At 32.2% G+C, this 15,059-nt stretch overlaps 2 protein-coding genes across 4 annotated transcripts in view; one reads left to right on the top strand and one right to left on the bottom strand.

Moving 5' to 3' along the window:
• The window catches only part of LOC126776125 (uncharacterized), a 585,155-nt gene that overhangs the window by 369,641 nt on the left and 200,455 nt on the right, over positions 1 to 15,059 (bottom strand). Inside the window, exon 1 of one of the 3 annotated variants that reach the window (XM_050498423.1) lies at positions 9,165 to 9,175. The exons of the other annotated variants lie outside the window; for them this stretch is intronic. The gene's annotated coding sequence lies outside the window, so the exon portion shown is untranslated. Of the gene's footprint in view, positions 1 to 9,164; positions 9,176 to 15,059 lie in introns of those variants that run through there. 3 annotated transcript variants of the gene reach the window in all.
• Positions 1 to 15,059, top strand: part of LOC126776088 (hemicentin-2) — a 231,799-nt gene that overhangs the window by 115,535 nt on the left and 101,205 nt on the right. The gene's annotated exons all lie outside the window — the stretch shown is intronic.

Here is a 15,059-nt window from a genome sequence, read left to right as displayed (position 1 = left end):
CTTTGGGATAAGATAGCCGTGTGTGAATAACATCCCAGGATATTATTTATTATTTATTTATTATCAAATATGTTTTTACTAATTGTTGATGGCGTGCGATTACATGTTATTTTATTTTTAAATTAGTATAGTATATTAAACATAAATAGCAACACCTATTTTGCTACATAATTTCTCTGAAAGATTTTCACATTATTGTTAGTCCGTGAGGTCTAATAAAGTAAAGTACACTTACGTGCTTTAGTAGATAGGTACGTAAATGTATTCAAATGTATGTGTATTTATCTGAACACTTAAAATCAAATGGATACGCTATTTGATCAGTTATTTAATTATTTCATAATAGCCATAATTTATTTTACCAAAGACGTTTTAAAATTGCGTTTTTGACAAAGGTATTATTTTTTATAATTGGAACTATTATATCAAATACAAATAAAATAATGTATTCCAAATTAGTGAGCTAGATTATTAAATAAATTTACATTTGAAATCACACAAGGAATATATCATCTTATATCATATATATGCATGGTTGGCAGCAAATAGTCAATGTCTATAGACGTCGCTTATACTTTTTGCATAACCAATGTGCAAAAGCGCTTACCGTCAGGGAGCCCATTTCCTCATTGCCTCCAAAAATCTAATATTTATTGCAACAATGTTAGGAACTAATAAGATTGTCAATCCCATCAATTCATCATAGGTGCGTTTACCTAAAAAAAGGATAATTGAATTATTAGGCGCCTTATTACTAATGAATACAGGAATTACTTAGTAATTCGTGTGTTTATAAAATTCATAAAAAAGGAACAATGCAGAGATGGCCTAATGGTTAGAACACGTCAATCTTAACCGATGATCGTGAATTCAAACCCGGGCAAGCACCATCACATATAATTCATCTTGTGCTTGACGGTGAAGGAAAACATCGTGAGGAAACCTGCATGTGTCTAATTTCATTGAAATTCTGCCAGATGTGTATTCCATCAACCCGCATTGGAGCAGCGTGGTGGAATAAACTCAAACCTTCTCCTTAAGAAAGGAGGGGAGGCCTTAGCTCAGCAGTGAGACATTCACAGTCCTTTATAACCAATTTTATATGACCTACCACTTATCTATGGTGACTTCTGCTTTTGAGGACAAAGCGGGTTGGTGGATACAGATGTGACAGATTTCATCCGACACGTGTAGGTTTTCTTGTGATACCGCTTACATATATACACCGCTTAGCAAGAGATACATTAAAAATATAAATTAAGCTTAAGAAAAATCAGCGGTGCTCGCCTTGATTTGAGCCCAAAATCACCGATTAAGATTCACTTGTTCGAACCACTGTTTCATCTCGGCTGTTCATAAAATACTCAATAACATATTAAAGGAATATAAAAATTGGTTGAAAAATAAGAAAAATACAAACTGTATGCCTAAGGCAACAGATCAAGAACGACAAAAAACAAACGAGTGACGGCAGAAACTAATTTCAAACAACCCGAAAAGAAATACGAGATTCCAACAAAAGTAAATGTAAAACGATTCAACCCTCTCCACAATAAATTCTGAATTAATTAAACTGGTCAACATCTTGCGATGACGAATAGATCTGACGCCGTAACTTTTGTGCTACTACTGAAATCGAATCCAATTGCTGTATCTATGTACATACAATATCTGCACCTTGTCTACGTGGAATTTATTCCAAAAGTTTAATCGTTAGGATATAGTTAGTTCAAATGGAAGAACCAAAAATGGAATGACTTAAAATATTGACAATTTATTTTGGCCTTGAATACGTGGAATGATATATGGAATGAATATTTTTATTTATTTATTATCTACTTCATTATTGACTGCTTCGATGGTATATTAATTAGCTTATTCTAATGTTCAATCACTGAATTGCGCTATTAAAGAAACAGTTACTGGGTTTAGGGCAAAAAATTCTAAGTCTTAGGCCCAGTTTGGAAATAGCAACGCGTACCCGTACGCGCTCCGTGTCTTCGAAAGCATATAAACATTTTGATCCTGAATTGGTTGGTCTTTTCTGTCATATAAGATTATGAAATTGAAGGAATAGATAGTACATTTGTATTCGTGCATACATTACTGCACAATAATATTGTCTGCGCAGTTACTTTTCGTCGTTCGACGTGATGCAATCACTAATTTATTTATATCAAAATTTAAGGCTAAGTCATCGTATTTAACTCTCACTAGTAAAACAATAATGGAATTTTATAATATTAGCAAAACCAACAAAAATACAAACAACTACAATGAGTGATTTTTTAATATAAGTAAATATATCATATGATAAAAATATCTGCATATCCAAAGCAAAATTTTCGATTATTTTATTGAAATTGTCTAAAATATAAATCGCAATGGCAAATAACGTGAACAATACGGTAGCATCCCAACAATTAGTTTTCACTCGCCAATGTAGCGTTTGTCAAAGTCGAGGCGCTGATTAAATTTGAAACCAAGTCGTTACGCACTGTCGGCCTAGTTATATTATAGACCGGGATTTAATGGAATAGGGTTACAAGCTTACTGTTGCAAGTATTAGACGACTTTATATTATTACATACATTTTGGCATTAAAAAAATGGTTCATATATTAATTAAATATATATTAATATATTTAAAAAAAAAGTCGAGATGGCCCAGTGGTAAGAACGCGTGAGTCTTAACCGATGAACGTGGGTTCAAACCCGGGCAAGCACCTCTGAATTTTCATGTGCTTAATTTCTGTTTATAATTCATCTCGTGCTTTTCGGTGAAGGAAAACATCGTGAGGAAACCTGCATGTGTCTAATTTCATTGTACATGTAATAATAATAATCCTGGGACATTTTTCACACACGGCCATCTGATCCCAAATTAAGCTTGTACAAAGCTTGTGCTATGGAAACCAGACAACTGATGTACTACATATACTACTTTCCTTTTGTAAATACATACTTATATAGATAATTACACCCAGACTAAGGACGAACAGACATGTTCATGCACACAAATGTCTGTCCTGGGTGGGAATCGAACCCACAACCTTCGGCGTGAAAGGCAAGTGTTCTACCAACCACGCCAACCGGCTCAATTTGAATTTCAATTTTATGTATTCCAACAACCCGCATTGGAGCAACGTGGTGGAATAAACTCCAAACCTTCTCCTCAAAAAGGGAGAGGAGGCCTTAGCCCAGCTGTGGGACATTTACAGGCTGTTACTTACTTACTTACTATATATTAATTGCACTTACATATATATTATTTAATTTTATACTGAATATATCCGAAAAGTAAACATGAAAAAAAACAAAATGTGCTGATTTTCTTTCGCCGGTTGTTCTCAAGTTAAGGTATTTCCGAACCGATGGTAGTTTCTTATTTGACTTTTAATAAGTCTAGTGTGTAAGTGTAATGCTTCTATGATGAATAAAGTATTTTGATTTTTTATTTTGATTTCGAAAAAGGTGAGCTTAATGCTACTGTATTATCTACCTGCCAACCTCAAGATGTACACAGAAATATTGCTAGATGTGAAAAATTTAAAGTACATAAAAATAGATACGCATATGAAATAATTTTAGTAATTAAAATGATGATTATAAATTATGTATGTATACAACCATGCAACCATACATATATATACATACTGTAAACTAAAATATACATTACGGATTGAACTGTTCAATGTAATTAATTTAATAATTATTAATTTATTTTTTATATACAACACTTATATCGATTACACTTATTTAACCCTCAAGGTTGGGTCATGCTTAGATTTATCGAACTGGGTACTGTACCAAAGTATCACTTAATATCCTATTATTATTTGGAGAAAAAATGTTTTTTTTTTAATAATTATAAATGCACGTGGAAATTTATTACGATATTTTATTTTTAATTTCTTATCTATATTATTATATCAGAAGGTGTATTTTATTTAATAATACGATTATGTACAAAAACTACTGTTTCGATGACATCTAACAAAGCGTTATCAAATCAAAAACTTTATTCAACATAGACTTTGCTACAGTATCCAGCCAGATGAGCGTACGTAATATATTTGCTTAACTGTTTTTTTATTCTAATTAATAAGAAAACATTTTTTTAAACTAGTTTAATCGTTTATTTTTGATTATTTTTGGTAATATGTTTATAGTTGTGCAATGTGTGAAACACTGCAGTTGTCTATGGTATATGAAACCAAAATTATGGAAGCAAATTTTTATATATCTGCTATTTTTAACCTAATTTCCGAAAAGTATCCGAAATTGCATTCCTTCCCCACAGAGGTCAGGATTGAAACTGCAATTTGACATCCATCAATCCATTGGACCATCAATCATCTACCGGAAAATAAAATTAATGATTTCAAGATATTAAAATTATTTAATTAGATTTATATTCAACAGGGAAAATTCTCGGTTAAATGTCCGCTTAATCTGCAAAAAGCCGATTACGCTAGTGGTTTCACGTGACTTTATACATATGAGGTTTCGATTCGACAATAATTGTGAAGTGCATTCGAAAGTCATGGAGTCAGCGCAATTGAGTTGTAAATTGGTACGCAAATAGGGAATGTGATCATTAATGAATATTATAATAACGTAGCCTTAATTAGTTTGCATGAAATTTTTAAATCCGATAATGACGTCTGATGAGGATGTGACAATATTGTTTTTTTATTTGTAGTCAAATAATTTATTCACGTATATTTTCTACAAAGAAATATTTTTGACGCTTCTTAATGTAAGATCGATATAAGCGAATATATACAAATAATTTCATAGGCATTAAGAATGTTATAATGTAATCTAAATTTTAATAAGGATTTTTATGAATAGTACATATGTATGAACGTGTAATGCATTAAGATTAACTAAAGCCTTTATACTAAAACACAACGTAATGCCTCTTATAAAACATCGCACCAAGAAATCATAACGCGGTTTGAATTGCGAAGCGCCAACCATTCCCAAGCCGTAGGCTTTACAATGGGGATAAATCCGACCGCCTTCCGCTTTTTTTTCTTCAAGCATTATGCGGAGAACATTACTCAATGTCGGCTGTTAATTGGCCTCATCATATATGACTCTCGTGCTTTGAATCGGGAGCTTTACTTGGATTTTCTTTCACAATTTTTAGGGTCTTTGCTGTTTTTGGTAATTACCATGTTATGAATTCTGTTTTTTCTTTTTGTAGTTCTTAGTATATCATATGTTCTTATTTTGAAAAGAAATTTATCATAATATGATGCTAAAATATTTAAATAATATTCAAGACTTGTTATCATAAAATCAATCCTTTTTACAAGAGTTGACTTGGGTGTATTATATGATTCTTAGATATTTTCTCTTTGCTGAATTCTTAGTTATGGAAATAAGCTTGCTTTTATAAAATATATTCGTTTTAATAATATCTATATTTTAATAAAACAAAGCATATTTAAAAATGTTGTATTCATTTTAATTTAAAAGGAACCGTGAAAGAATAACTCGTATTACGCTCGAGGAATTAAAACACATTTTCGCTTAATTTATGCTCAGGGCGCTTCCTTCGGTACGGACCAAACTTTATAATAACATCAGTTGAATACAGTACAATGCAAATGTGTGTATTTAATTAGGGAGCGTAGAGTTCCAAACAATTTATGGGGCCACGTTAAAAGTTCTATAAGCGTGACGTTTTATGCCTTATGAAAGTAAAATGAGTGAATCCTCGGGAAGTGCTAAACGGTCGCTGGAGGGAGAATGCCGAGTCTGAAACGCCTGTTTAGGCTTTTACTTAAGCCCTGTATAATTTCGTTTTCTCCCAAGCGTAAACGCTATGTAAAGGGTTACGGGTGTTCTTTATCTTCAAGCCGACCGGATTTATTTTGCAGAAACAAATTTTCTATGCAGATAAGGAGATTTTGATGTAACGGCTGGATAAATTTGTAACGTTGTCTTATTTAAAATTTCATATTTCTCTTTACAAAATTTAATCCTATCTCGCTTCAATTTTTTTTTATTTCAACTCAAGTTTTACTAAGATGAATAATATAAAATATATATCGCTATGTCAAATATATTTCTTATGTACATTATATATTCTGTCAAGTCAATCGATTACATTATTAAGTCAGTTCAAAAGCTAGAGTAATAAATGCTCCGTACAGCTATTTAAATCCACAAAGCTTTCGGCTTTCGCGAGAACCGCCGTCGCATATTCATTAGTTCATTATTATTGCTGACCAGCACCCTCAGCTTGAAATATTCAATGCAGTGAATGACTTTGTTTATTAGATTAACGAACAGACGGAACCAAAAAATACGATGTTACATTTATTGCTTACTTACCATATATTAACTAAGTTCATTATTGTTTCATTCATTTTACTATGACTATTTTAATAAAGTAGGAAAATAAAAGAAAAAGGGGCTAATCTTCAAATATAAAAAAAAACTTCATTACTGGAGATGTTTCATACTGAAACATGAAACTATTATATCCTATAATATCCTAGGACATTTTTCACACACGGCCATCTGATCCCAAATTAAGCTTGTATAGAGCTTGTGCTATGGAAACCAGACAACTGATATACTACATATACTATTTTTCTTTTGTAAATACATACTTATATAGATAATTACAACCAGACTCAGGACAAACAGATATGTTCATGCACACAAATATCTGTCCTGGGTGGGAATCGAACCCACAACCTTCGGCGTGAAAGGCAAGCATCCACCAACCACGCCAACCGGCTCGTCGATTATTTTTGTTAAAGGTTATGTAAATTGTTCTTTTTTTAAATAAAAAACAAAAATTTTTTTGTACGCCTACGTCTGGATACGTATCATCCTTTTATCCACCTACACATATAAGGAATTATTAAAATTTCTTACAGGCATATTTGTAAAATCTCACCTTAGGTTATGTTGCTTATGACATTTTGTTAATATGCTTAAAAATCGAACATGGTGAGTTTCGCTAGCAATTGTGCTACAATCCAATTTATGGTCCTATTGTAGACAGTTTTTACCGTAACAAAAGAATTATTCTGCCAGCTGCTTTTGTCTCAGCGAACATTTCGTCCGCGAGATAAAAACGATTTGATACCTTTTCATGCAACGTCATTAACAAATATCGCCCGAAGCGTAGAATCATCAAGAGAAAACAACTTGCAAACAAATGTTTAAGCAAATCAAACTTCCACGCTTTGCGAGCATATGTCCCGAAGTTATACTTAATTTATGCATATTGAATACGCTAGACGCCTTGAGGGCACGTAATCTCCTTGTAGCAAGGTAGTCACGTGACACCTTCGAACGCTTTGAAGTAACAAAATTATTATGTTGGTTAGATTTATGAAAACACAGATGAACGAAATATTTAATAAATTTGTCGTATAAAATAAATAATGATAAAGGATAATGAAAACAATACTAAATACTGCACTTATAAAACGTTGTGTGTATCAAATCAAAACAATGCTAGAGAGATTTTTCGCTTTCTTTTACCGTTGATTTTAAATTCGAACGAAGAAGAACAAGCATTGATTTAACTAATCTTTCTAAAAGGTTTAGAGATATATGATATGATTTTCGATAGACAGTCTAGTCGAAATGTTCGCTTCGAAATTCGCTAAGTCGAAGGCATTAAGATTTAGAGAGTGGTCAAAGGATAACAATGAAGTGGAAGTCGGAGTAACGGGCGAGAGGAAGACCTTTGTAACTGGAACTATTTTGCGAGGTAATTTGTGTAATTACAGCACAATTTCTCCTTGGGGACTCTCTAGAGAACAATGACTAATTTGGCAAGATATTGTCCTCAACTTACAAGTCTGTTATTTTAATAACGTTGAATAATTTATATATATACGACGAACCGGTTGACGCGGTTGGTGGATGCTTGCCTTTTTCCCACCCAGGACAGATATTTGTGTGCATGAACATGTCTGTTTGTCCTGAGTATGGTTGTAATTATCTATATAAGTATGTATTTATAAAAGAAAAATAGTATATGTAGTATATCAGTTGTCTGGTTTCCATAGTACAAGCTCTGCACAAGCTTTATTTGGGATAAGATGGCCGTGTGTGAAAAATGTCCCAGGATATTATTATTAATATGACGTGACATAAAAAAATTAACAAAATATATAATGTTAATAATGATGTCTTCATGACGAATTTAGTTCACGGCGGCTCATTATCCCTGGACAGTTGGCTAATCTTCGCTGAACACTATCCAGGAGATATTATAGTAGCATAGTACGTGCACAACACAGGTGCACTTTCTTTATTTCATAATCCAATGAGGAAGTAATACGACCACTCTGTGGTCAAGCTCAAACACTTCCCCATAGTACGTGATGGTTTTTTTTATAATTCCATGTATGTATTTTCCGCGTTACAAGTTACAAGATTAACTTTATGTAAAAATAAACAACCAATAAAAATAAATTTTTAATAACAAGCTTTCAGATACAAGATATCAAAAATGTATTGTCATCGGTGAAAGGACAAAATTTTAACTCTCTAGGAAGTTATTCTAATTCATCTTGCAAGATTTTACCTAAACTAAGAAATAAGTAAATAAAAGACTATAATAGTCATTTATTATGATCATAAGTATGTACAATTGCTTACGTATGTAGATTGTTTTTATATATTCAAATTTCTCTATAATTCTATTAAGAGTCAAGACTAAAAAACTCTTCACAAAATAATATATACATATATATATAAAGTGATAGATATTACTTGTTTACTTGTAAACGATTGAAAATTGTATTCGTTAAGTTCTGCACAGTTTTTAAATCTGTCAGATCTGCTGGAAAAAAGTGCATAGGTAGCATACATCCAGAGCACCCTTAGTTACAGAATTCAAATTCGAGATAGGACCGATGATTGTTGTTAGGTTTTCCTGTCACGAAATTATCCGCAGTCCGTAGTTAAGAAGTTGTTAGTATTCTTCTTGTTGGAAAGCACGTTAAGTCGTTTGTCTCGATTACTGTCGTGTCGAATAGTTGTCACATCAAAGTATAAGAGACCTGCGTTTTCGTACACAACGTATGTACTATAATATATGCTACTGTACTTGCCAAGGTCGAAAATCGGCGCGAATAGGATCATGATTATTATAGTACATCAAGCACGACCTTATTCATGTTTTGTTTAAGCGAAATAATGTTTGAACTGCTAAGTTTTGTTGAACCAGACATTGAGAAGGTGAGATGTGAATCTTATCTAAGTTTTAATGCGAAAACTTTTAATGTTTACGGACATAATAAATTTAAGGATGTGCCATGCTTACATTAAAGGTTTTTGGAAGGCTAGTTTAGGGTTGAGTTTACAAGCTTATAAGAGATTAAGATAATTAATCATTAATTTATATTATTTACATCATTGTCGCGTTCTAATCACTGGGCCGAGATGGCCCAGCGGTATGAACGCGTCAGCCTGTGAATGTCCCACTGTTGGGCCAAGGCCTCCTCTCCCTTTTCGTGAAGAAGGTTTAGAGCTTATTCCACCACGCTCTAATGCGGGTTGGTGGAATACACATGAGGCAGAATTTCAGTGAATTTAGACACATGCAGGTTTCCTCACGATGTTTTCCGTCACCGTAAAGCAAGAGATGAATTATAATCACAAATTAAGCACATGAAAATTCAGTGGTGCTTGCCCGGGTTTGAACCCACGATCATCGGTTAAGATTCACGCGTTCTTACCACTGGGCCATCTCATTAAATAGAGATTATATATTTATTAGTGGTGAATTTATGTGAATCAGTATTAAAGTACAACATACTATTTGTTTAATTTATAATACTTGCAAGACTAATAACAAGGAATACACATTTACTCTTTCTAATTTATAACAAAAAATATTTGTCTTCCTCGGTCGGTGGAATCCAGCCCGAGGTTTATACGTTTTACTTTCGTAGTACCGATATTGGCTGCCGATGTAATATTAGACTTTTTTTTTCATGGCTAAAAAACACGAGCCTGTGATGCAACTATGCTGGTGTAAACCAAACACTATCCTATAGAGTTTTAAACAAATCATTTTCCATTGTAAAAACTGTTATGTTTTCATAGCGAAGTTGATAAAAAATATTAAATTTAACAATACGAAAAACAACATACTAACAAAGTTATTAACATTAATTAATCACAAGCCTCCTTACACTAAATAGGGCACATAAAAGCTACCTCGTGAAATTGCTTATAAAAAAACGTAAATGACATTAAACGACACGAAAATATACGTAATAGCATTATTCATACTAGCATTCTGTATCATAAAAGCGAAAACGTGAATGAAGTACTACATATTACTTTATCACGAGCACTAATCAAGGCATTTTTTTATAATAATTGTTATTAAGCACGATACGTTCTGTTAGGACGAAATGATAGCGAACACGCGACAAGTAGCTAGTTTTAAAAAACAATACGTGTAAAGTTACAATATAATAGTTAGCATTGTTTGTTGTTGTACTGTAATTTTGTGATAATGTATTGTAGTGTGTAAATTTGCATTATATTAGTATTAAAGTAAATGTTTCTTTGTTTGCCTCGTATGCGCTATTAAGCCATTCATCGACTGTAAAAAAAATTTAAGTGTCAATTCCTCATACAGTAACAGCCTGTTAATGTCCCACTGGGGCTAAGGCCTCCTCTCCCTTTTGAGGAGAAGGTTTGGAGCTTATGCCACCACGCTGCTCCAATGCGGGTTGGTAGAATACACGTGTGGCAGGAATTCAATGAAATTAGACACATGCAGGTCAAGCACGAGATGAATTATAAACACAAATTAAGCACATGAAAATTCAGTGGTGCTTGCCCGGGTTTGAACCCACGATCATCGGTTATGATTCACGCGTTCGAACCACTGGGCCATCTCGGCTTTTTTAATTTCTCATACGTATAAATAATTATATCTGATATTAATAATAATAACTAATTAAGCGATTTCAATAGATTTTTATAGATCGCTCTTATAAACTCTTGCTGTTTTACTTTGTAGCTTATGTTTTTAATTATATTATAAACCAAAATAATGGTTGAGGATAAAATTTATGATCCCGCTGAGTTTCTTACACCTGTTTCTCAGAGATTTTTTCTCAAACAAGCGAAAATCTTTGATAAGATTCTCTATTGAATAAAAATATTGATTTTTAACTGAATTGAAATAATATTCAAGATCTCTAGAGTTGTTATATACGAACAATTTCCAAGATAATCACAAGACATAATTTTAAAATGTCAGAAAATGATATGCGTCACTGTATATACCTATATTTAATTTACACGCATAACAAATAACGTACATTCACATTTCACGAGTGAAATACGAAGTTTTTTATATATAAGCATTTGCTGTTAATTTTTCAATGATTTCTTAATTACCATACCTTAATATCCCTATCCTTTTATGAAGTAAGAATACATTTTATTACTTTAATTTCCACCGTCGTTTCAGAGAGGAAAGTTAAGCAGTTAAGCAGTGATGTTATTCTACAGGGAGTAAAGCTAATTCCGAGCAAACGAAGCCTTAAAAATAGTGACTCGTTTATAAATTGTCAAACCATTTTCCTCTTTTCCTTTGTCCACCTAATTTTATAAGAATTATATTTATATCAGCCTGTCCCTAAATATATAATGGGCAATATTCATTACAAAGTAATGCACATTATTAAAAAATAAACATTTGCTTACCCGGTAGTATTGGTACTGTGAGACTTTAAAATAAAACCAACGAGTATGTACTGCTGGTGAGATAGTGTAATTGGTCTCTCATTATAAATTAACAAAAACTTATTAAGTACTAAAAAAAAAAACATTGTTATATCGCGATCTTATACATCTAACGCCATCTATTGATGAAAAGATAAATTAAAATGATATTGGACATAATTTATTTTGATCTTGAACAAAACAAGAATTAATATCATAACCATTCTTGATTGATAACGTGATCGTAATGTTAGCATCTTTTCTTAATATTTTATTTGTAACTGCCATATTGTCAATATTTGTATCCTGATACATACATTTTTTTAATGCTCGAAGTATCAGGTTGCCTGAAACTCTCATGGTTTATTGTTTTATTTTTAATTACAGTTTAATTGCTCCACAGTCCACAGTTTGCTCCGATTTTAAATTTACAAAAACTTAATAACTATTATATCGTACTCATGTGCCAGATGGCCCAGTGGTAAGAACGCATTAATCTTAACTGATGATCGTGGGTTGAAACCTGGACGGTGAGAGAAAACATCGCGAGGAACCCTGCATGTGTCTAATTTCGCTGAAGTTCTGCCACATGTGTATTCCACCAAACCGCATTGGAGCAGCGTGGTGGAATAAGCTCCAAAACCGTCTCCTCAAAAAGGGAGAGGAGGCCTTAGCCCAGCAGTGGGACATTCACAGGCTGTTACTTACTCATGTGCAGTGACGAGCTTATACACTTATGTTAATTAGATTTAAGATTAAATTCTAGAAACTACAACTATATATAATACTACAACTATACTTTGTTTGTACTTTGTAACTACAAAATAATTTGATTACATAATAAGAAGGAACATATAAAATATAAGTGCTACGTGCTTATTATTAAAACAGTTATGTTTTAATGCACTTGATATACCATTTCAATATAAAAACCTAAACCAAATCTCACGTTGAATCTCTAATTTTAGGATTCGTAATTTGACTTGATTTTCGTCATCAAGATAAATTTACAATGCCATAACTCCCGGCATTATAATAAAAAGAAATGAAAGCCTTAAATTATAATATCAAAGAAGCGAAATTTCATTTTAAATAAACAACAGGAATAAGGAGAACAATGTTCCGTACAATTTTATGCAAATACAAACATTAAATATCTGCTACGTTTCTTTGAGTGAAAGTGAATAGATCGCTTTTAAAAGTCTTATGTAACACAAATCATGCGCACACATTTATAATTCATGAATGAATTTATCGACTAATACGAAATTTTTCCGATTTAATGTATGTATTAAAATTCCTATAAAATGTCTCGTTGAACCAAACCCGGCTTTGATAAAGAAATTTTTAGATTTATCCGTTTATTTTTAAATGCTTGTGAAATTAAAATGTTATTAGGGATCCGGAAATTCAAAAAAGGAATGCGAAGCATTTCAATCATTTTAAATTAATTTCGTCTCGATCTAAATGTCCTACAAATTGTATCTGTATATTTCGCCATTACTGTCGATTCAGTATTGTTTCTTTATGTTTTCGTTTTAATTATTAACATTTTTAAGTTTTAGTTTAATAAGTTCGGCTGTTGCTCGCTCCACCCAAATTGTTTTTTTTTATAGAATATAAAATAGGAAGGCGGACGAGCATATGAGCCACCTGATGATAAGTCACCAACGCCCATAAACATCGGCATTGTAAGAAATGTTAACCATCGCTTACATCACCAAAGTGCCACCAACCTTGGGAACTAAGATGTTATGTCCCTTGTGCCTGTAATTACACTGGCTCACTCACCCCTCAAACCAGAATACAACAATACCAAGTATTGCTGTTTTGCGGTAGAATTTTTGATGAGTGGGTGGTACCTACCCAGACGAGCTTGCACAAAGCTCTACCACCAGTAAATGCTTCAAATTAACCAAAATTTTCTAATATAATAAAAATATTATAAGATCACTACCTATTACATATATACATATTAACCAAAAATTAGACATTCAAATGCGAAATGAATTCGAAATATACAAATCGGCCTGTGATTTGAAACAAATAAAACGAGCATTTATATTATAATTCGAGAAAAATATATCTCTATTTGATAAAATGAATCTTTTTATTTAATCTAGAGAATAACTGTAATAATGCTAATATTATAATGATAGTCTTTATACTACAAGACTTTGCCTAACTTAAAATACCTAATTTACCTAACTATAACACTATTAAGCATATGAAAACTAAGTGGAGCTTGCCTGGGTTTGCTTTGCCTGGGAAGCCATTGAGCCATCTCGGCTCTCATCTAAAATATCGACATGTTTTAAATTAAATACCTTCGTACCGTATGATATTGACTTTCGCATATTTGAATACGGCATGCGTGTATATACATTGTAACATTTACAAATATACTTATTTATAAGTGAATATATAAATAAGCATATTTTTTTAATTTATGTAATATTTATGTTAAGGATCGATATTTATAATATAAAACTATAATATTTCGTATTATACAATTTATTTAATTATCATAAATTAAGTATTATACTATACAATTTAGTGGTAGGGTCTGTGCAAGTCGACCTGTGTAAATCAAAATCTCGTTTCACTATAGTCATTGCACTTGCATACTGATGGGCAAATTTGTAGAAATGGTTCGGTAAGTCAGAACTGAAAGAAACTGAGGGATTTAAGCGAGAAACCACTCAACTGTTATTCTATTATATTCAGGCGACATAATTATTATTCATTGGTATGGAAAAAAAATTGGTATGAAAAACTGAATAGTCAAAAACTTAAACTAATTTCACCAAACTAATACTGTCTGGGTAGCTACCACCAACTCATCAGATATTTTATCGCCAAACAGCAATAAGCATTTTTGCGTTCCGGTATGTGGTAAACTACAGGTTCACCACTTCATAGTTTCCAAGGTTGGTGGCACATTATCTATAAGGCGCGGTCAATATGTCTTACATCACTTAGCATCAGGTGGTCCATTTGCCTTGTCCGCCTATTTATATTATAAAAATAAAAACGGCTTAAATATTATATTATTCTTTTTCTAGGTTCATTTATAAATAGATATTCTGATATTTTAAATTTAGTTCAGCCTCAATAAATAATTCGGAATCTGTATCAGTGATCAAAATATCTCCTAAACATTTTTGTATACCTTTGAAAAAAATAGTTTGAGCTGTGCGTGAAAAGTCAGTACACATACAAAAAAATAAATATACAAAAAGATCTTACCTGAAACTAAGGCAAATTAATCGAATCCTTGTGTGAGTGTGTGTCTTAATGTGTGGATGTGTGTAATATCTT

Source organism: Nymphalis io, chromosome 19 (genome assembly GCF_905147045.1).
Source record: "Nymphalis io chromosome 19, ilAglIoxx1.1, whole genome shotgun sequence".
Lineage (NCBI taxonomy): Eukaryota > Metazoa > Arthropoda > Insecta > Lepidoptera > Nymphalidae > Nymphalis > Nymphalis io.
The sequence above is the reverse complement of the archived record's forward strand: the minus strand, read 5'-3'. Positions and strand labels throughout refer to the sequence as shown.